General features: G+C 41.0%; 1 protein-coding gene across 6 annotated transcripts in view; it reads right to left on the reverse strand.

Moving 5' to 3' along the window:
- The window catches only part of STOX2 (storkhead box 2), a 197,875-nt gene that overhangs the window by 41,996 nt on the left and 137,669 nt on the right, over positions 1-18,210 (reverse strand). The window lies entirely within an intron of this gene.

Below are 18,210 nucleotides of genomic sequence, written 5' to 3' on the forward strand. Positions count from 1 at the left end.
AATATACTATACTGGTGTTTTTCTTTCTGACTTACTTCACTCTGTATAATAGGCTCCAGTTTCATCCACCTCATTAGAACTGATTCAAATGCATTCTTTTTAATAGCTGAGTAATATTCCATTGTGTACATGTACCACAGCTTTCTTATCCATTCCATCTGGACTCTGTGGGAGAAGGCGAGGGTGGGATGATTTGAGAGAATAGCATTGAAACATGTATACTACCATATGTGAAACAGATCGCCAGTCCAGGTTCAATGCATGAGACAGGGTGCTCAGCGCTGGTGCACTGGGATGACCCTGAGGGATGGGATGGGGAAGGAGGTGGGAGGGGGATTCAGGATAGGGAACACATGTACACCCATGGCTGATTCATGTGATGTATGGCAAAAACACATTACAATATTGTAAAGTAATTAGCCTCCACTTAAGATAAATAAATTTTTTATACAAATCTGGGAGAAAGAACCTGGGCTGACACAGTCAGGAATGGCTTCAAGGGAGGGGCCAGCTCACCCTAGAATCTGGACAACGGGGAAAGGGCTACCATCAGGGAGAACATGAGCTCCGTGAAAAGAAGGATTTTTGCATGCTCTGGTTTTTTACAGACACATTCTTTTTCTAAAATTGCAGTTTAGTTGACTTACAGTTTTGTGCCAACCTTTGCTGTACAGCAAAGTGACTCAATTATACACATATAGACATTCTTGTTAAATATTCTTTTCCATTATAGTTTACCATAGGCTATCGACTATAGTGCCCTGTGCTATACAGTTGGAGCTTGTTGTTTATCTGTCCTACGTATAACAGTTTACATCCGCTAGTCCCACACTCCCAGTCCAAATGCTAGTCTATAGCAATACTATATTAAACCTACCCTCATTCAATGTAATTAACTCAACAGTCATTTATGAAATACAATGTGTCAAACATTTATGAAATACAATGTGTAAGCCTCTCTGCTTGTCACTGAGGTCAGTACAAAGTTGAAGAAGTTACAGCTCCTCTCCTCACAGCTTTGCACCAACGTCTGAGCCATTCAAGGCAAAGAGGGACAGAGTACCACGAGAACAAAGAAAGATGGTTATTTCTGATACAGGAGAAAGATGGCAAGGAAGCACAGTGGCCACTGGCCAGCGCTTCAGGAAGGAGGCAGCAGTTAAGGGACTTGCAAGATGGGTAAGGATGGGGGGAGGAAGAGAAAAGTCAAGGATGCCTTTCCAAGGAGTGAAGCAGTGTGCAGGGTGATGACATGAAGTAGAGCGTCCAGGAGGTTTTGGAGCACAGCCGATGATCTATCTAGCATGGCTGGCACAGGAAGATTCATGGAGGAGACGGGTAGAGATGAACCTGAACGGTGGGTCGGGCTAGGTAAGATTGTGAAGAACATGAAATTCTAAGAGAAAGTCATTAAAGGTTTATACAGGTGAGTGATGCTACTGATGCTGAAAAGTTTAGGTTACTCTGGCAACAGGGTATGGGATGCATCCAAAGAGAGAAGATAATTCATTTCTGAAACAAGGGAAGAGCCTGTGATGAGAGGCCAAATAAGATGCAAAGAGGGCTTAGAGGCACAGAGACGCGACATACTTCCCTGTTCCACAGAAGGACCTGTCCAAAACATCCAGCGGGAAACATTAGAACATCATCAGAAACGCATTGCTAGAAGTACTGTGTACACCTAACACCACTTGCCCAGAATCTACCCAACTGTATGTGCTATGGTCTGTTCTACAGTCTGGAGCAGAGTCCAGGGTAAAACAATAGCTCAAACTGAGAAATAAAGGGAAAAGACAGAACCTTCTACACAAAATCCTCTGGGCACTGATAAGAGCTCAGACTTTGCTGGTTGGATGAAAGCTGGGGAACAGGCACAAATTAAAACCTCAGCGAAAGTGGTTTCAGAAACAGAACGCTCCAAAGTTTTCAAAGCCTTTATAGCCCTGGGTTTACTAAGTTATGTGCCTTTTTATTAGGGAAGAAGAAACAATTTCAATTAAAGTTGGATTTGATGCAGCATGGTACAGGCAAGGAAACTAAATATTTAAAGAACAAATACACTTGGTATCCCTACAAGTGTTAGCGAGCGCCAATATCCACACAAGGTGAAGAGCGTGGCTAATCTACATAACTTACAATTCTCAAACGCCTCTGGATCAGTCACTTCTCATAGGATTCTTTGTCTGTTCAGTCACTAAGTCATATCCGATTCTTTGTGACCCCACGGACAGCAGCATGCCAGGCTTCCCTATCCTTCACTATCTCCTGGAGTTTGCTCAAACTCACGGCCGTTGAGTCGGTAATGCCATCCAATCATCTCACCCTCTGCTGCCCTCTTCTCCTTTTGCCTTCAATCTTTCCCAGCATCAGGAACACAGAATAATGGCATTTTCGAGCTGGAGAAGACAGAAAGTCATCTAGTACATAATCATTTGACTACAGGTAACTCTAGAGTTCAAGTGGGGAAGATGACTTGCCCAAGGTCACACCGAGTTGGTAGTAAAGTTAGGATTAGTATCTGGACCACCTGAGCCTCAATGCAGACATCTCTCTCTTATTCCACAACATCCTGTACAATTTATTCAAAGAAAATTAAATTCTAAGGCTTCTCCAGATCACTCTGGATATGACACTATAAATTAAGGAGGCAGATGTGCAATTTTCCATACTGCACTGTAGGACGGATTGTTTTTCTGCCCGCAGTTCTTTTCATCGATGTCCAAAGAAGGCAAGAAGGAAAAAGATAAGAGTGAGAAGAGATAAAGAAAAAGATAAAGTGAGAAAAACCGAGAGCCCGTGAGGCTTCCGTTTAGAAGACAAGAGTTGAAATATGATGTCTTGACTGGTAAGAAAACTATGGAGAAGCAAGGGGAAAATGAGAAGTTACCCTTCTCAAAATTATGCTTTTTCTTTTATTACAACAGCATTTGGATTTGTAGACTGTTCATTTCTAATGCACCTGAATGCATCTCAGACATTTCTACATCGTAGTTTCCATTGCACAGGAGTGATGGGATGCCCAGAAAGGTTTTCAAAACGCAGGAAAAAAATCATTCTGTCTTGAAGTCTCCCTGAAATTCATACAAGCTATGGATTATACTCTCTAATAGACTGCTTTTGTCTAAAAATTATAAAAACTGTTATCCATTGAACACCATTCAACATTACTTCCCCAAATGTACAGGTGAACTGACCCTCTAGGAAGACTGTCCACAATGATGTTGAAGTTGTAGAAACCTTCAGTGAGGGCCCTGGTTCCTGGAGGCAAATATGCCTCCAATTTGAGAAACAACAACTATACTTGAAAATACACCTGAAAGGCTATCTCCCAATTAGCTTTCAAAGTTATCCTCAGCGTTTCTGTTGCTTTAAAGAGATACCATTATTGAGTCCTAGAGCTCTTTTCACTGGAATTAGTTAGAAGGTCAAAGAGGTGAAAACTGAATTACTCTATCACTGGGTTATTTAATTACGACTGAGTTATCCTTCCTTCTCTGTAAGATGGAATCAGGGGAAAAAATATGAAAGTCGCAAAAGCTGCCATATTTTTTCAAAGGAGACATAGCCGCAGAACTAACCTCTGACCTCAAGGTGCTTCCAATTAACTGAGGAATGAAACGTAAACACACATGAAAAGAAGGCATCACCACACTTCCCCACGAAATCCATGAATAGGAGGGGAAAATGACTGAAACCAGGTCCAGATGACTGGCAAGTGAAGGAACGCCGGCCAAACCTTCCCCTCACACAGCTGAGCTCCGCATGCTCGGTTATATACGTATTTCCTATTGGCTCCCATAGGACCCATCAGAAGGGGTGAGCCGCTAAACCAACCCAGGCTTCAGATAACTTGAGTCTTTCCATAGACTGCTTTCCTGATATTTCAGTATGCCCTGCTGTTGCTGCTGCTAAGTCGTGTCCAAGTCTGTGCGACCCCATAGACGGCAGCCCACCAGGCTCCCCCGTCCCTGGGATTCTCCAGGCAAGAACACTGGAGTGGGTTGCCATTTCCTTCTCTAATGCATGAAAGTGAAAAGTGAAAGTGAAGTTGCTGAGTCGTGTCCGACTCTGTGTGACCCCACAGACGGCAGCCCACCAGGCTCCCCCATCCCTGGGATTCTCCAGGCAAGAACACTGGAGTGGGTTGCCATTTCCTTCTCTAATGCATGAAAGTGAAAAGTGAAAGTGAAGTCGCTCAGTCGTGTCTGACTCTGTGTGACCCCATAGATGGCAGCCCACCAGGCTCCCCTGTCCCTGGGATTCTCCAGGCAAGAACACTGGAGTGGGTTGCCATTTCTTTCTCCAATGCATGACAGTGAAAAATGAAAGTGAAGTCACTCAGTCGTGTCCGACTCATAGCGACCCCATGGACTGCAGGCTACCAGGCTCCTCCATCCATGGGATTTTCCAGGCAAGAGTACTGGAATGGGGTGCCATTGCCTTCTCCGTCAGTATGCCCTGGGCTGACTGCTAATGGGTCCTCAATCCCTATTCCTAGAATGAGAACAGGGTTCAGACTGTATATGCAGGAACCCCAACAGTGGTTGAAAATAGTAGTTTCAGCCCTTAAAATGATCAATAGTTTTTGACTGAAAAAAAAAAAACAAAACATTATTGGGTTCCTTATCACAAACTTCTCGTTTCCTCTAACCTCTTTTACTGACCTCAACTCTTAGGGTTATCTCCATACAGTCTCATAGAAGTTAGATCACACACTTTTATTAATAAAGTGTTTATGTGTGCTCAGTCATGTCCAATTCTTTTGTGACCCCATAGACTGTAGCCCACCAGGCTTCTCTGTCCATGGGATTCTCCAGGCAAGAACACTGGAGTGGGTTGCCATGCCCTCTTCCAGGGGATCTTACTGACCCAGGGATTGAACCAGCCTCTCTTATATCTCCTGCATTGGCAGGCAGGCTCTTTACCACTAACCCACCTTCTTTTTTTTTTTTTAAGGAATTTTTTTAGGAATTCCAGCAAAAAGCTGAATAGGATATTGCTTTTGTTCCCAGACTTAAGGGGAAAAGTGTTCTCTTTCTCTATTAAGAATGATTTTAGTGCAGTTTTGTTTTTATCAGGTTAATGTAGTCACCTGCTATTCTTAGATTAGGTGTTTTTTCATCAGGAATGGATACTGAATTTCAACTGCTTTTTCTGAATCAATTGATATTATCCAAGAATTTTTCTTCTTTAGTCTGTTAATAGGGTGGATTACACTGATTGATTTTCAAATGTCTTGCATTCCAGGGCTATTCCCAACCTGGTCATGGTTTATCATTTTTATAAACTGCTGGATTCAATTTGCTAATATTTTGTGGAGGATTTTCCCATCTATGTTTATGAGGCACATTGGTCTGCAGTTTTCTTTTATTATACTATCTTTGTCTAGTTTTGGCATAAAGATAACGCTGGTTTCATAAAATGAGCTATAAAGTTTTGCCTCCTCCTCTATTTTTAGGGAAAGACCATGTAGAATTGGTGGTATTTTCCCATAAATGTCAGGTAGAATTCTTCAGAATTCTATCTGAACCTGTTTCGGGGTTTTGGTTTCAGGGGACGGGTAAAAATTTTAACTATAAATTAAACGTATTTAAAGGATACAGGACTGAACTTCCCAGGTGGTCCAGTGGTTGGGAATCCACCTGCCAACGCAGGGGACACGGGTTCAATCCCTGGTCTGGGAGGATTCCACATGCCACGAGGCAACCAAGCCCGTGCACCACAACTATGAGCCTACATGCCGTAACTACTGATGCCCGCGCACCTAAAGCCGTGCTCTGAAACAAGAGAAGACCCCACTCGCTGCAACTAGAGAAAGCCTGCACCCTGCAATGAAGACCAGGCTTAGCCAAGAGTAAACAAACAGTTAAAAGGCTACAGGACCATTCAGGTCATTTATTTCTTCCTGACTGAGTTCTGAAAGGGTATTCTTTCTTTTAGAAAGAACATTTCTTTCATTTCATCCAATTGCTAAATTTAAGTGCATAGAGCTGTCTCTAGCAGTTTTTTCTCATACTTTCAATGTCTGTGGGGTCTGCAGTGATATATCCTCTTTCATGCCTCCTATTGACAATGTGTGGCTTATTTGTTTGTTCATCTGGCTAGAAGTTTATCAATTTTATTGCTATTTTTAAAGAACCAGCTTTTGACTTCATTGGTTTTCTCCATTAGTTTTGTTTTCCAGTTCATTGATATCTACTCTTTATTTATGTCTTTCCTTCTGCTTGCTTTAGATCCACTTTGCTCTTCTTTTTCTAGATCCTTTAGTGAAAGCTTAGATTGTTCATTATAGCTCTTCTTTTCTTTTTGAACACAAGCATTTAGTCTTTTTATTTCCTGCTGAGCCCTGCTTTGTGTGCTCCATAGGAACTGTGATATATTTTTATTTTTGTTCACCTCAAAACACCTTCTATTTTCCCTGAGACTTCCTCTCTGGCCTACAGATTACTTCAAAGTACATGGTTTAATTTCCTAGTATTGGGATACTTATCAGTTATCTTTCTGTTATAGATTTCTTGTTGAATTCCATTATGATAAAATAACATACTTTGAATTATTTAAATTCTTTTAACTTCTCTTAGGTTTCCTTTTATGTCTCAGGATATCAGCTACCTTTGTGAATGCTCTCTGAGGATTTGAAAGGAATGTATATTTTGCTATTTTGAGGAAGAACACCTTATAAATGTCAGGTAGATCTTAGTTGCCTAATGGTATTGTTCAATTTTTCTATATCCTTCCTGCTTTTCTATTTACTTGTCCAATCAATTACTGAGAGAATGGCTGAATTCCCAACTATAACCATCCATTTCTCCTTTCAGTTTTATTTTGTCCCATTTACCCCGAGAATCTCTGTTGTTAGGTCTATACACATGTAATGTACTCTTTAAAAAAAACAAAAACAATTATTTTGATGAGAACACTTAACATGAAATCATTCTCTTAACAGATTTAAACTGAACGATAGTGTACGATATAGTATTGTTTTCTATAGGCACAAAGTCGTACATGAAGTCTCTAGCATTTACTCATCCTGCGTTACTGAAATTTCACACCCCCATTTCCCCATTCCTCCAGCCCCTGGCAACCACCGCTCTATTGCTTGCCTTCACGACTTTGACTATTGTCTTTTATTTTTATTTATTTGTTTTTGACTGAAATGGGCCTTCACTGCTGCACAGGGGCGTTCTCTAGCTGTGGTGAGCCGGGGCTCCTGTCCACTTACAGTGTGCAGGCTTCTCGTCGCAGTGGCTTCTCTTGTGGAGCGTGGGCATTCAAGCTTCAGCAGTTGCCACGCATGGGCTCAGTAGTTGTGGCACACGGGCTTAGTTCCCCCAGAGCATAAGGGATCTTCCCAGACCAGGAATCAAACCGGTGTCCCCTGCATTACCAGGCAGATTCTTAACCACTGGCCTACCAGGGAAGCCCCAGACTTTGACTATTTTAAGTAAGTCATGTAAGTGAAATCCTGCAGTATCCATCCTTCTGTGACTGGCTTATTTCACTTAGCATAATGTCCTTCTGGTTCATCTATGTTGTTGCATATTACACAATTTCTTTCTTATTTAAATAAGACTGAATAATATTCCATTGTATGTAAGTACCACATTTTCTTTATCCACTCATCTGCTGTTGGACACTTCGATTGTTCCATATATCTTGCCTGCTGTGAATAATGTTGCAAGGAACACGGGAGTGCCAATATCTTTTCAAGATTCTGCTTTAAGTTCCTTTGGATAAAAACTCAGAAGTGGGATTTTTGGCTCATACGGTAGTTCTGTTTTTAATTTTTTGAGGAAAAATCACAGTTTTCCATAGCAGCTGCATCATCTTACATTCCCACCAACAGTGTACAAGATTTGCAACTTCTCCAATCCTTGCCAATGTTTTTGCTTTTCAGAAAATAGCTATCCCAACAGGTATGAGGTGATATCTTATTGTGGTTTTTATTTGGATTTTCTGATGACTAGTGATGTTGAGCATCTGTCCATATACCTGTGGGCTATTTGTATATTTTCTTTGGAGAAATGTCTATTCAAGCCTTCAGTTGTTCAGTTACTACTTGTTTCTTTGTCTATTAAATTATAGGAGTTCCTCACATATTTTGGAAATTAACTCCTTATCAGCCATGTATGTGGTTTACAAATATTTCCTCCTGTTCTGTGGGTTGCCTGCCTTTTAATTTAGTTGATTGTTTCTTTCGCTGTGCAGAGCTTTTTAGTTTCAGTATAGTCCTACTTGTTTAACTTCGCTTTTGTTGTCTGTGCATTGGGTATAATTTCTAACCATAATCACTGAAATCATTCAATGACAATCATTGCCTAAGACCAACATCATAAAGCTTTGCCTTTGTTTTTCCTCTAAGAGTTTTGTAGCTTCAGGTCTTACATTTAAACCTTTATTCCAGTTTGAATTGATGTTTGTATATGGTATATAAGGAACATATACTTTTTAATGGCATATTGGTGAATTTATCCATTCATTTTTATGCAATGTTCTTTATGTTTGGTAATTTTCCTTGCTCTAAAGTCTACTTTTTCTGACATTGATAGGTTCACTCCAGCTTTCTTTCTTTTAACTAACCTGGATTAATCTGATTAATCCATTCCATGTAATATTAACTTCCATTTATTTATTGTATTTTTATTAATATTTTAATGGTATATCTTTTAACCTTTTAACCTATTCATGTCATTATATTTAAAATATATTCCATTCAGTTCAGTCACTCAGTCATGTCCAACTCTTTGCAACCCCATGGACTGCAACACGCCAGGGTTCCCTGTCCATTACCAACTCCTGGAGCCTACTCAAACTCATGTCCATCGAGTCAGTGATGCCATCCAACCATCTCATCCTCTGTCATCCCCCTTTTCCTCCTGCCTTCAATCTTTCCCAGCATCAGGGTCTTTTCCAATGAGTCAGTTACTTGTAGGCAAAGTAGCCTTTGGTCATTTTTTTAAAAACCCATTCTAACAATTTCTGCTATTTATTTGGTAGTTTATACTATTTATATTTGATGCAGTGAATGCTTTTAATAGTTTATTAATAGTTAAATAATCATGTAATTATTCATTTTAATTTATCTATTGAGCTTTTACTATATTTCTTTGTATAATATTTTTAGTTATTGTTTTATGCTTTTTCCGTTGTTGTTATCCAGTCAATAAGTCATGTCTGACTCTCTGTGATCTCATGGACTGTGTAGCCTGCTGAGCTCCTCTGTCTATGGAATTCTCCAGGCAAGAATACTGGAGTGGGTTGCCATTCCCTTCTCCAGGAGAATCTTCCCAACCCAGGGATTGAACCTGGGTCTCCTGCACTGCAGGCAGATTCGTTACAGTCTGAGCCACCAGGAAAGCCCCAGAGAATCCCATGGACAGTATGAAAAGGCAAAAAGCTTTCCATACACATATTTAACTTCACAATCTACTTAGATTCAATATTTTACCACTTCAGGTGACCAACCTTACCACCACACTGGTTTCTTTACCCTTCTCTCTTTATATGTTATAGTTGCCATATGTATTATATCTATATATACTGAAAACTCCATCAGAGCCTGTATCTGTTTTCCATCATCATATATATTTTAAAGAACTTAAGAATGGTTATAACTACATTTACCCAAATATTTACCATTATTGCTTTTCTGTCATTCCTGATGTTTCAAGTTTTCCTCTGGTATTTTTTTTTTTTTTGGCCATGAGGCATGTGGGATCTTAAGCTCCCCAACCAGGGATCAAACCCACACCCTCTGCATTGGAAGACAAAGTCTTAAACACTGGACCACCAGGGAAGTCTCTTCCTCTGGTATTATTTCCTGTCCTTCACCATTTCATTTAGACCAGGTCTTCTGGAAGTGAATGCTTTGGTTTTCTTTTAACTGAAAATGTCATTACTTTTCCTTCATATCTGAAGGATATCACTGGATATTTTCAAAATAATAGTCCACTTCATTCTGGGCTTTGTGGTTTCAAATGAAAAATCTCCAGTCTTTTCTCCTTGTTGTTCTAGTATGTGTTGTTTTTCTCTAAATGCTTTCATTTTTCTTTTTTTAGTTTTTAGCAGTTTACAATATATCTGAACATAGGTTTCTTTCCATTTATCCTGTTTAGGATGTTAGCCTTCTTGAATCTGAAAGTTTATGTCTTTAGCAAATTTAAAAACGTTTGGTCACTATTTCTTCAAGCTTTTTTTTTTTTCCAAATCACACCAGAACTTTGATGACACAAAAATTTCAGCCTCAAAAAGGTACCATTTCAGCTCATCTATCTGCCAACATACCAAATAGCTCCCCCTACCCACCTCCGTGAGAACAGCAGACAGACATGTCAACTAGAACGGACTTCCTTTTTGGTGGCCTCTTTGGCACAATATTTGCTTTAGACTCACTAATGAGCAAGCTGAAGTGATGGACGTGGGTGCCGTGCTCTGGTTTGCCAAGTCCACGCTCTGGCACGAGGACTAATGAGCTTGGTCTTCCGTGTCAGAGGGACCAGGAGAAACGAGACATGGATGCTGTCCACAAAGCAGATCATTAGCATCAGATGCAATTATTGCCCTGCTTCTGCCCCACCCCGACCCCTCTCTTTCATCTCTAGCACACAGAGAGGAGCAGTGGGTTCTTCAAAGACCCCCCACTCAGCCCTGGCAGAGGCCACGCAGCTGAGACGGGAGATAGGTGTGGCCTGAGGTTTTCACTCAAGTATGTCCAGTCCTCCTACTGCTACTTCAAACTCTTGGTATTTGGGGGCTTCCCAGGTGGCGCTAGTGATAAAGAACCCGCCTGCCACTACAGGAGACACAAGAGATGCAGGTTCGATCCCTGGGTCGGGAAGATTCCCCTGGAGGAGGGCGTGGCAATCCATGCCAGTATTCTTGCCTCGAGAATCTTATGGAGAGAGGAGCCTGAGAGGCTACAGTCCATGGGGGCGCCAAGAGTCAAATACGACTGAAGTGACTTAGCATGCTTGGCGTTTGGGGTCCCCAGAAGCATGCCACTCCAACTGGTTCCTATCTGAGCCCGAGAAGCTTCTGCCCTCTATCAACTCAAAAAATTGCACCAAAAATAAAACTCTCAGACATGACCTCTCAACAATTATACCCCCAGCCATAAATAACTTGACCCCCAAACTCTAATGTTCTCCTCCCAGGGGGATACCATGCAATGACTCCATTAGAAAGAGCTCTATGACCCAGAGGCATGGGTTGGGGGTGGGTGGGAGAGAGGCTTAAGAGGAAAGGTATATATGTGTGGTGGTGGTGGTTTAGTCTCTAAGTTGTGTCCAACTCTTACGACCCCACAGACTGTAGCCCACAAGGTTCCTCTGTCCATGGGATTCTCCAGGTAAGAATACTGGAGTGGGTTGCCATTTTCTTCTCCAGAGGATCTTCCCAACCCAGGAATCGAACTGGGGTCTCCTGCATGGCAGGCAGATTCTTTACATAATGAGCTATCAGGGAAGCCCATTAATCTATATTTTATTGAGAGTCTATAGGTACCAAGCATTATCAAGGAGGCTTTACATATATATCCCTTTTCATTTATCTGTCACAAGCATCTTTTGAAATAAGTCCTATTATCTCCAAGTTATGCATGAAATCTAGGAGAGTTGGGTAACCCCTAGGGACCCAGTCAATAAACAGCTTTAATGACAGTCATAATAACTATGATACTGATACAGTTATATCAACAGAAAGGGAAAGGTTTTAAGCAAAATTCAACAAAGGAACAATCTGCTTCTTTTAATAGCTCTCAGAAGTACTTAGCAGACTAAGTCACAATTTCCACATATCCTAGGTCATCCCCTCTAATGATAAACTTATGTGCTCACGTTGAAGATGGCCAACGACTATTTTTAATTCTGTGTTTCAGTGTTAGTGTTTAGCGTCTTCCATCCTCCACAGCCATCTGTAATCCTTTTATTTCATGAACCGAACTGTGTGGTTTGGCCTGAGCACACAACCTCTGCTGAGCACAGCTTCTAGAGAGACAGGGTTCCTGCAAGGGGTGCAGCATGATGAAACGGTGAGGTCGCCGATGGACTCACGAGACCCATCAGTCTGTCAGTCAAATGCAGAAGAGCTGACTTAGATGACGGTGGTTCGTTCCAGCTTTGGCTTTGCAGTTCCAAACAGTGGACTTATCAATTTCTTTGGGGGAAACCAGTCATGTGTAAATCATTAAAGGGAAATCTGGACTCTAAATTCATGTCTAGGGTCTGAGTTTCCTTTGGCTGCTTCTAGAAAGAAGGGCTCGCCAGGGCGCCAACCTTCATCCTCCTCTCTGCCCTCGCTACCCCCCTACGAGGGGACGCCCACCCACGATCCCTCCCCAGCTGTAACCCTCAGCTCCACAGAGCTGATGGGGGCCAGCCCTCTCTCTTTGGTCCTAAAACCCTCCCTAGCCTCCGGCCTCATCTCTCTCTCCTCTGTCCTCACCGGACAACTCCATGGCCCCAGTGCCTCAAACTCAACATGTCCAAACTCATCATGTCCATAAACCCTGGGGTCTCCTAGTCCAGATTATAGCGCTGGCATCAATGCAGACACGTGACCGTGAATGGAAGACTCCTGTTTTCTGGTCACTGACCATCCCTCACCAGCTCCATAACCTAAAGAGCGTCAGTCTACTCACTGGATGTGTCTAAACCTGCCACTTCTCTTCTGCTTTGCTGTTAGCCAGATCTCTGCCTCACTGAACCGCCAGAAAACCACCTTTGCGGGTTTCTTCCACCCACCCTAAATACACTTGGGCGCCAGAATGCACTTCCTGTCTGATGTTCCTGCATTTATCTAGCATGTCTGGTTTCATATGCTTGAACGTAGGGATGTTATCAATATCAAAGACTCTAAATACACTGATATCAATGACATCCCTGATTTCAAGTGGATAAAACCAAGGATGTTAACATCAACACAACTGATAAAATTTTCTTACCATATCAGAAAGATATCCCTCTAGAATAACAGATCAGAGTTGAACAACAACAACAAATCATTTTTTCTCCTATCCCAGCAGGGAAGATAGCCCAGGAAGGCCAAAAGAATTTGGTCACTGGAGCAACGAAATGCCAACAGGATATAAAGTGTACTGGCATTTATTGAGCAGCTCCTACATAGCAGGGACAATGTAGCAGGCGCTTTATGCAGGTAAACATAACCAATACAGCCCTGCGATGCAGGGATAATCTTCATTTAAAGAGCTAAGACTAAGTAATCTGTTCTTGGTCTCCAGGAAGCAAGCAGTACAACCAAGATTCAAATTGGGTTCTGTCTAGTATTCCAAACCTCTACACCTCCATATCCCCTCTTCCCAAGAAAATGTCAAAGCTTACAAGAGCAGTGTGTAGATGAAAGATTCCTATACATGGTATAACTGCTTACATTTAATTCAACCATAATACTTCCTTTCACACTGAAACTTCACATTTCGGGAACAGAAGGCTGGTGCGTTGACTGAAGGAGGAACTAGGTAGAGATGAGAACTGTTGCTGATAAGGAAATTCAACAGACCACACAGCTAAGGTTTCAGAGATCCCTTCCATTTCCTGTGACTGAAGTCAAGAGTCACTTTTCCAACAGCCTAAATGGACATGACTGAGCGACTGAACTGAACTGAAATGTCCGTCAACAGATGAACAGATAAGGAAGATATATACATATATATGGTACATATATACAATGAAATACTACTCAGCTATAAAAAGGGATGAAATAATGTCACTTGTAGCAACATGGATGGACCTAAAGAGTGTCATACTGAGTGAAGTAAGTCAGAAAGAGAAAGACAAATACCATATGATACCACTTATACGTGGAGCTTAAAATATGACACAAATTCGATCATAGTTATGAAACAGAAGCAGACATAGAAAACAGACATGTGATTGCCAGGGCGGCAGAGGGGTGGAGTGGGCGTTTGGGGTTAGCGGAAACGAACTCGTATACATAGAATGGATAAGTAACAAGGTCCTACTGCATAGCACAGGGAGCTATATTCAATATCCTGTGATAAACCATAATGGAAAAGAACATAAAAAAGTATATATTTATGCATAACTGAATCATTCTGCTGTACAGCAGAAATTAACACAATATTGTAAATCAACTATACCTTCATTAAAAAAGAGCAACTTTCGACATAAAACCATCAATTTTTTTAACAACTTGATAAGGTAAATGTAACAGCACCTACTTCATACTTAGCACTAGACCAGGCATTATGAGAACAAAAGGAAAATACAGACATGGTACTGTTTACCAAGTAAATGATCAACTCAGGGATGCCAAGATAAACATACAGTAATTGATGAAGGCAGCCTTTTCCAGGTGGCTCAGTGGTAAAAAAGAATCCACCTGCAATGCAGGAGACTTGGGTTCAATACCTGGGTCAGGAATATTCCCTGGAGAAGAAAATGGCAACCCGCTCCCTCCAGTATTCTTGCTTGGGAAAGCCCATAGACAGAGGAGCCTGGAGGGCTACAGTCCATAGGGTCAGAAAAGTGTCGGATTCGACTTACCAACTAAACAACAACAACTGTCCAGCTCCAAGTAAATAATCTACTCAAGGATGCCAAGATACACATACAGTAATTCATAAAGGCAGCATTTGCTAGTCCACCATTATACCATTAGATATTACATACAACTTTATCATGTGGTCAAACAATAAGAGCTCCAAATACAAAAGGATTTGACATATTAAAATCATACAAATAGGTAAATTAACCATCATAAAGGAGACTCTATATCCTAAAGACCTGAAAAGTTGTCCTTTCTAGACATGACATTTGAATATTAATTAATAATCCATCTGAAGAACTGAAGTGACTTGCAAAGTTTATTCTCTAAAGCAGATCCTCTCCCTTGAGTGCTGCTCCCTCTTCCGGTGCTGTTAACTCAACTAGAAAACCCTCTCTTCATGAATGGAGGAGAAGTACTTTTCATACTAGCCCATGTTTCAATTTTTAACATATCAAATTAGCATGCTGTGAATTGCTAAGGTTTTATTTTTATCATATTAGAAAGAACATAACATTTCTAAATGGATGAAATCAACATGTAACACTGAGTTCCCTTAACAAGAAATTGTGTCAGTTACAACCATTACTTTAATGGCACTTGATTAATGAAGTTAAGTGTTGTACAAATGCAACTTTCTGATGTCATAATAAAGTCCATAAGAACAGAGACCACGGTTTTTCTCAACTGAGGATAAGAGTTACTACCTCCTCATGTTTCCATTTGAAAGAACTTCCCTTAGAATAAAGATCTGGGTGTGTACATGGGTCCCCTCCTTCTGACCTCTGGGAGGCAGTGACTTTTGTGACCAGCGGACAAGCGAGAAGGATCAACTTAGACAGGATAAGTAACCAAAAGTCACACTGAAGGAAAGGAGAACAATTAGGATTTTGTCTAAATCCAAAGCCCTAAGACTTTTGATATTCTAACCCGGCAGAGGCCCTAATTTATTCTCCTTCTTTGTTTTTCCTGCCAAAACTTGCACTTCCACTGTTCAATAAATCCCATTTTCTAAATATGGTGGGCATGTGAAGCGCTTGTAAAGTGTGGATTTTTGAAGGAAAGTATTTTTAAACCTCTTGAGTCCCTCAAACTATCTAAAAACATATTTTTCCCTCTGGATTTGCCCAAAGGATCATATTTTTGAAAACTTTACAAACCATCAGTATTATCAATCACATGTTCCTTTTGAGCAAAGCCCTTGGCTAAGCCATTAGCTTCATTTGATAACATTAGTGATGCAAGGGAGGCCCTGCAATGCTGTATCTGCCATTAATCTCTAAGCATCAGGCTTCACACCCATGAGAAGTCATTTACTGTGGAGCCTGTCACAGGATGTAAGGACTCATGGTAGGTGCAACTTGCCATTCTTCCTCTTCAAGAGGGCTTTCCGAACTAGCAAAAAGCTTGTGAGACAGTAAATTAAATGGCAAGTTTCTTGACTTTTCATTTCATTGTTAAATTAACATGGTAATTTTGCACGTGAAATGCTCTAACAGGACTTAATAACGAAGGTTTCACAATATCATAATCTGATCCACAGAGGCACACACAAAATCCCCTAAATAAAAGAGATTTGAATTTTATTACTTGATGAAGGGAACCAAATTAGCATACAATCCACAAAAGAAAGATGCCTTCTCCTAAAGGATGAATAAATATGATTTCCGAATTTTAAAGTATGGATCTCTCACAGCCTGCAAGATAATACGGGATAACAAATCCTGCCAGTCACAACCAGACCATATTCCAAAGTATCCAATTCTCTGAAAACTCTGAATCATTAATGAATTTAAAAAACAGTTTCAATTAGCAAGGCATGCCTGAGATTTGCAGCTGCTTAAATAACGTAACCCCAAAGAAATGAAGGAAAGGGAACATCAAATTTTTCATAAGAGAAAAAGTGGCTGTTTATCAACAGGTGGATTTTTCTTGCACGCTTCACGGGGTCACTGCATTCTGCTTTGTTTCAGACAAAGACTCCAGCATCCGTCCAGGGCCTCCCCATCTAAGGTGTAAAGGCAGGCTGCTCAGCTGCAGCGTTTGAGCCACGAGACAGAATCAACATGTTGGCAAAAAGTCACAACCCAAGATTCTATTGGTGCCACAAGTATTTTGAACCCAATTACTTAAAACCTAGATACACTCTTCACATTTATTTATCCTTGGCTCTGTGTATAAGCCCTTGTTTACTTTACTTCTAAACAGAAACCATCCAGAGGAGTAAAATGAAAGCAGACTTTAAAAGCTTGGAAAGAAGCAAGCAAGCGCGGTTTGCAGCAAGACCAGATCCTGACTTGGATTCCGTGAATGGTGACGGTGGGGCTGGAGAATCATCGGGTTTCAACCACATGCCCGTGGCCTGACCTCAAATAAAGCGAGGGAGCTGGCAGAGTTCACTGCATTATGCAGGAGCAGCAGAAACCATTTGTTACCGTTAAGGTTTTTACTCTTTTTTTTTTTATCCATTTAAAGGCTTATAAATTTTTATGAACTCTTTGTGAGGTAAATACAACAGGGTGGCTATACGACAGCTCAGTCCAGCAGCCGGCTCACCACCTTTCCATCTGTGACGCGCTGGATCAGGTCATCCACTCGGCTTCTCCAGGTTATACCCACAGCCTTGGGAGATGCTGCCCTAACCTCTCCAGGGCACTAGGTTACTGTTTATGAATGTGATTTAAAAACCCCCCCAAAACAGTCTCTCTAACCACCCGAAAAAACCCTGGCGAGAATCCAAGTCATATATCATTGAGGACCAGAATCAGGGCTTAGGATTTTAGCTCACGTGTCTGTCAGACCAGCACCTTGCTGTATTTGTTTCACAAGCCGGCCATAAATATTTCTAAATCTTTGCATCTGTAAATAGAGCTCCCCTTTACAGCTTTAAGTTTCAACTGTCAAACCATTATTCAGCATATAACTGTGGAGCAGTCAGATGTTACTTTCAATTAGTAAAGAAAAAAAAAACTGTATCAGATATACTAGGGTACAAACCAACTAATTTCAAGGAATCTAAAATGAACTATACACCTCCTGACCAAGCAAAGCCAACACTCTGTACAACCCCCTTTACATCTATTAAAAGACTTATAATAAATAAAAGACTTCAGAAAGTAATCAATGCCAAAATAGTCTCTAGAAATGAACGAGTTTGCTTACCCAACATAAATGCACTTTAATACATCATTTATCCATCAATAGGTATTGCCACTGATGCCAGCAATCAAAAGAAATGTTGACTCTAAGCAGAATGACTAATATGGAGGGTTATCTCTTTTTTTTTAGAATACGCTTGAGATTCTATATGCAACATACACACGTGTTATCTATAATACACACATGCACGTACAAAAGAATGAATAAAAGCAGCTGTAAAACTTCTTAACATGGTATAGTCGGTCATTAAGCAAATAGGAATGAAAACACTGGAGACTGCAGTCTTTTGGAGGCAGGAGCTCATAATCCCCAAAGATTCAGAAGCATTACCTCATTGCAGCCTTGAGACAAGCTGAGCATTCACTGTAGGTCTTACCCAGCATCCCCTGGTTCACACAAAGACAACAGAGGCGTGACCAATCACATTGTGGCTAGCAGGCACTGTTTCAAAGCCCTCTCCCAATATTACCCATTGACATGCTCGCTGGCAGCCTGCTGAACTTGTCGTCATGGCAACACATCCCAGCT

Source organism: Bubalus bubalis, chromosome 1, assembly GCF_019923935.1.
Source record: "Bubalus bubalis isolate 160015118507 breed Murrah chromosome 1, NDDB_SH_1, whole genome shotgun sequence".
Taxonomy (NCBI): Eukaryota; Metazoa; Chordata; class Mammalia; order Artiodactyla; family Bovidae; genus Bubalus; species Bubalus bubalis.